The sequence below is a fragment of the Erithacus rubecula genome (genome assembly GCF_903797595.1).
Source record: "Erithacus rubecula genome assembly, chromosome: 19".
Classification (NCBI taxonomy): Eukaryota; Metazoa; Chordata; class Aves; order Passeriformes; family Muscicapidae; genus Erithacus; species Erithacus rubecula.
This window is the reverse complement of record NC_136671.1, coordinates 9,406,663-9,412,727: the sequence shown is the minus strand read 5'-3', so window position 1 is coordinate 9,412,727 and position 6,065 is coordinate 9,406,663.

The following is a 6,065-nucleotide window of genomic DNA, read 5'->3' as shown; positions in this document are numbered from 1 at the left end:
TGCACGGTCCTGGTGTCACACAAAGGCAGAGCTGTGCTGATGGCCACGCTGTGCTGGCTCGGTCCCTGAGACCCAGCTGCCTCGTCCCCAGCCACAGGCTGAGGATGGTGAGGATGGTGAGGATGGTGAGGATGGTCCCAGGGAACAATCACAGCCCAAACAGGGCTGGGGATGCCCAACACTGCCAGCTGGGCTTCCAGGGAAAACCAGGGTGCTGCAGAGAAAGCATTTTTTTAAGAAACAGGTGAAAATCCCGATCTAAATTGATCATCTGCTGTGGAGGCAATGAGCTTGGGCACACCCTGCTGAGGACATGGGCAGGTCCCAGTGCCAGGTAACAGGGACGAGTATGGCATGGATGGATGGCAGAGCTGCCAAAATGTCCCATTTCTCCTTCTCTGGAATTCACCACGTGGGAATGGACAGCCTTGTGCCCTCTATATCACCATTCACCTTCCCTGGGTGCTGTGGGTCATCAGGAAGGCACCCCCAGATCCTGAGGAGCCAAAAGGAGCAGAGAAGCTGGAGGAGCTGAGCCTGGTGCTGTCCTGGCCACAGTGCCATGGCCAGGCTGGACAGGGGACAGGCAGAGGTGCGAGCAGGGGACTCAACAATGCCTTCTCAGAGGTCATGGCTCATCTCACAGAACCTGGATGGGTTTGCCTGCAGCAATGTGCCAAAAATTAACATGCAAATGGAAGGATGCTTCCCCCTGGAGCGGGTTGAGTGAGGGGAACACAAACCCGGCGGCTGCCACGGGAGACGACGCTCTTATCAGAGCAGCGACACCGACAACCCGGCTCTATACATTTTTAATAAATCATTTGAAATTCCTGACTGGCAGGAGGATGGAATCGGGTGCTTCCCTGGCTGAAAGGCCGAGGGGCTGTGCCAGCTCTCCTAGCAGCCCCCATCAGGGCTGTGGAAGGTTCAGGGGTCATTCACCTTCCTTCTCTCACCACAGTCAGTGCCTTCCACGGTGCTGGGGCCGCTGACAGCCCAGCAGAGCTCAGAGCAGCACAGGGAGAGGGGGAACCTGCTGAAACAAGCAAATTGCAATGATTCCCCTTTTCCAAATGTCAGCAGATTTGGAGGGGAAAGAAGCAAATAAGTTAAAGGTGAAGATCTCCTGGGAATCTCCAGCTGGCTCTGCTTTCATTCCTGTAGCTGTGCTTCCCAGGGCTGCCCCCCTTGGCAGGGACCACCCTATAATCCAGGCTGGCAGCACATCCCAGCTCTGCTCCATAAATGCAGTTAAACACCACAATTGAGATTCTGGGGCAGAAGGGAGGGAAATACTGGTGTGGGGGAGAGGTTGGGAATACCACACACAAGGGATGGAGCAGGAATAAGCCCAGCAGCACCATCAGGCCTGGCCCTGATCGTGTCCTCTCCCAGGAATGGGTCACTCACAGAGCCAGAAGGTTGTGCCAAGGAGCTGGTGAATTCCTTGGGAAGGGCTCAGAGGCCTTGGCACCCTGGGGACCAGCAGGGAGGAGGTGATGCCCATGGTGGTGAAGAACAACACCCAGCTGTGCCCACCAAGCTCTCCCTGGGAGCAGCACCTTTGCTCTGCCCACTGAGGGTCCTCCCTGATGGATCCTGAGGACTCCCCTGAGGCTTCTTGGCTTTGTCTCACCCAGTGAGGCCTCTGAGCACTCCAGCACAAAGAGAGACTGCCCAGTGCCGGATATGCAACATCCCCAGGTGAGATAAAACCAAATCACCTGTCAGTCAGCACCTTATCTCATGTGGCATCAGAGCCTCAGGACTAACAGGGATAGAAAATACTCCACAGGCTGGAACTGGCTCCTCCTTTCTCTCCCAGCCCTTCTCACAAGGGCTTTCATCCCAGATTTTGGTGAAATAGGTTGGATTTTTCACAAAATACCTTCAGGAGGGAAGAAAAAGGCACAGGATCTGCTGGGCCTCTGTCAGGGCAGTGACAGTGGAGAGTGAGGACACGGTGACCTCAGGATGCTCCCGGTCACAGCTGGGATGCAGAGCTGGCACGGGGCCAGGCTGGGGCAGGGCTGGGCTGCTGTTCATCACCCTCCAGCCCCAGGGGAGCGTGGATATTTCACAGTGTGGGGGCTGTGGTGCCCCCTCGGTGCTTTTACAGGATGGGAAGGAAGCTGGACTCTGCTCCTTGTGTTGGAGCTGGGAAGACCCTGAGGGGAGTCGCAGGAAGAATGATCCATCATGTGCCAGTGACCCGGACAGGGATATTTTTAAGCAGGGAATAAAAATAGACTCGGGCTGGCAGCAAGCACTTGCTCCCAGCATCACTGTCAAGGGGGCTGGGGGCTGGGAGGGGAGCAGGGTGGACCCCAGCCTCGCACCCCATCCCTCACCCCACATCCTGATCCTCCACCATGGATGATCCATCCTGGTTTTCTCTGGGGTGGCTTTTGTGTCACCACTTGTGCTCTGGGGACTGTCACCCTGCCCAGGCCACCCCCTGGCCCTGCAGATACCAGGGTGGTGTTGTGATGCCCCCCCAAAAATGCAGCCTGATGCACTGGGAGAGGATGCAGGCACTGCTGGCCCCGGGACCCGGCTGGAATGGGGATTTGTTTCAGCTGAATAACTTGCTGAATCTATAAATAAACCGGGGAGAAGCAAGCACAGAGCACAGGAGCTTCTGCCTTGCTGACCCTGCAGCACCCAAAGCAGCTGCCCCCAAATGGTGCCCAGCTCCATCTCTGTGCCACACAGGGGCACAGCAGGGAGGATGCTCCTGGGCACAGCTCCTTGTCCAAACAGGAAATTTCTGGATCAGCTGCCTGCCCTCTGTGCCCCCCTGGATCCACCTCTCCCAACCTGGCCCCAGCACTCAGGGAGCTTCTGGCCCTGAGAAACCCAGCAAGGAGCCATAAGGGACCAGTTTTTCCCAGTTTTTCCCTGTGGGCAAATTCTGCTCTCACTCTGGTGCACTGGCACAGGGCAAGGGGCAGCAGATCCTCTGTGTCACAGAGGAGAGACCCCCACTCCTGCCTTCCTCCTCCTCCTCCTCTTCACGCCTGGCTGCCCCTGGCTGTCTCACTCCACTCTCCATTTGCTTTCCCAACAGATGTTGGTGTCTCTCCTCTAACAAGCATTTTAACGCCAGAATCTCTCTCTCCTCTGACTGGGAAGCAAAAAGTCTCACATCTCCCATCAGCATCAAAGTCCCTCATCCCAACACCCTGCACCCCACCAGTGCTCTGTGTTCTCAGCATGGTGCTGTGTCCTCCACGTGTTCTGTCCTTGCCTGGAGCCACCTCTTAGACCCCTTTGCCCTGGAAAGCTGCATTTGTAAAGAGCTGGGAACCGGGGGAAACCTCTAAGGATTCAATGGGAATGACAAGTGGGGTTGTGAGCCAAAAACCAGCCATGGGAAGGACACACTTGAGTGATGACAGCACCACTGGCACTGATAAACCTCAGCGGGGTGGGTGGGCATCTCTTCATCCCTTGTTGTACCCTGGTGACATTAAATGCAGGAGCTGGCAGGGAGGTGAAGGTGCCATTTCCCCCTCTGTGTCCTTCATCATCCCTTTGTGTCCCTGCTGCCAGCACGGGAGGGCTGCACACGGGGCAGGAGCCAGCGATCCCAAATATCGACGGCGGCCCCGATCAATGCTATCTCCTCTTTCCATGCCTATGAGCTCATTGATTTTTTTTTTTTTTTGTTGTTACCTCTGTGTTTATGTAATGTCTGAACTTTGCACAACTGAACCGTTTAATGTGCAGAAAAGAGCCCTGTTGCCATGAAAACGGACCTGCAAATGACAGCACGGATGCGGAGATATCCCTGTTTTATTGGGCCATACGGAATGGATTTTAACCTTGATAAGTCAATAACTTTTGGTACAAAAAGAACGAGAGCAGATACAGCTTTCAGAACCTTGAATGCATTTAAAGCAGAGAGTAATGGCCCGGTTTTAATCCCCGGGAAATCTTTCTCATCCTGAGGGCCAGGCATTGCCAGGGCAGAGTGACATTTTGGGCAAAGAATTACAGCGTGCATTTGTCAGGATGAGAGATGGAGACGCTCCGTGCTCCAAATTGCCAGTGCCGGTCAAAAATAATGATATTAAATTAAAGGGATATCGTTATCTGAAAGAGCACAGCATCAGAGGAGGGAATCAATGAATGGTTGGAGTTGGGAGGGACATTAAAGCTCATCCTCTTCCACCCCTTGCCATGGTCAGGGACACCTTCCACTATCCCAGGTCGCTCCAAGCCCCATCCAACCTGGCCCTGGGCACTTCCAGGGATCCAGGGGCAGCTTCTCTGGGCAACCCTCATCACCCTCAGCGATAAGAATTTCTTCCTCACATTTAATCTAAACCTACTCTCTGTCAGTTTGAACCCATTCCCGTTGTCCTGTCACTACAATCCTGTGTTATTCCTGTTTTGGGAGCATAGAAAACTTGGTGTGGGCTCCCCAGTGCCTCCGGGGAGGGACCCACCCTCCGCCACCCCAGACGTGCTGATGCATTATTTATTTGTGCTAAAGCAGAAGGACTTTTAAAAATCTCTCTCCTCCAGCTTCCTCCCTGCAATTCAATCCCTCTGGAAGTGGCAGCAGAGCCGGTCTCACTTTGCAGAGCTCATTCATTAGCAGATTAAGGCTCTCCTTGTGTTCCCAACATCGCTGGGGGAAATTTATGTTCCGGCAAAGTATTCACGGGTTCCTTGAATCACAAAAGTGTTTCTCCTCTGTAAAGTCTTCCAAAAAAAAAAAAAAAAAAAAAAAAAAAAAAAAAAAAAAAAAAAAAAAAAAAAAGGAGAAAAAGGATGGAAATGGGGAGGTCAGAACTGCTTAATAGTATCTCCTTGAAGGCAGTGCCAAAACACCCACCTTTTGAAGTTTGCTATTCCGGGATGGATCTTTTCCCTGGCAAAGACACCGTCACCCTTTCAAGTCCTTGTGAGTGACTTCAGGTGGCTAAAACATTTTCTGAGAAGAATGAAGGCTCCTTTTTATGTATTTTTTTTTTTCCTGACTAAAGAGCAATCTTTTTTCCTGCCTTCCTAATAGCTTTGATTAAATTATCTCTGAAAAATCTAAGTGCTGTTCGCAAATCTGTAATGGTTTTATTCTTATCGCCGGCCTCTATTGCAACACGGGGAAGCAGATAAATAAGCTGCAGAAAAGGTATAAAACTGCACCAGAACCTGCCAGAGAGATGAGCTAAAAATGTTTGAACTGAAACAAATGAGCAGTATGAATAGCCCTGCTCCGAGAGGGAATTTATTCAATATAATGTATTTTCACAGGGAGGATAATACGTGTTATAATTGCACAGAGGAGTCGCTCTCCTGAAAGCAGATCTAGCTATTATTTTAATTTCCCAACCTTCAGCATTTACCGGATCAGGAGTGGTGACTGGAGCAGCTTCACGTGTTTGGAAAATGGGCCCTGGTGTCAGCTCTCCCTTTGTCACCCCTGGTCACGGATGTCTGGAAAACTGCTGGTGCTTCCCTCAGTGGAGGAGGTGGAGATGCCCCCAGAATAAGCCACATCCACTCAAAACTCCTCAAAGCTCAGTAAGAAGCCAGATTTCCCCGAAACTGGCCAAACCTCAGGGCTGTGAGGGAGGTGATGAGCTCTGGAGGTGCACACAGGGCTGGGGGGTGATTGGGAGTCACGTCCATGTGGGACCATTATGGACCCTTCGCACAGACCCTCGCACACGCGAAGCAGCAAAATGAACATGTGGCAGGGATTTTGGGCAAGCAATAATGAATTCCAGGACTTGTGCTAAGCATGGCAGCCTCAACCACAGCAGCTCCCTTTCAGACCTCACAGGGCACAGTTCAGGGGTGCCTGTGGCCATGGCCATTGGGATCACCCAATGCCCCACAGCCTGGCCGTCATCTCCCGTTAGCTTCGGATTTGTCACCAGAGGGGAACTCATATTCCCGCCCCCCCCGTGGCAAACCCCTCACACACACAGGACCACAACTCCCATGATGCCTCACGGCGCGCCTCAGTCCCGCGACACGGCGGCGGCACGCGGGGCACGCCGGGAAGCGCAGTCCCACCGTTCGGATTTTCCCGCGAACGCGGTGCT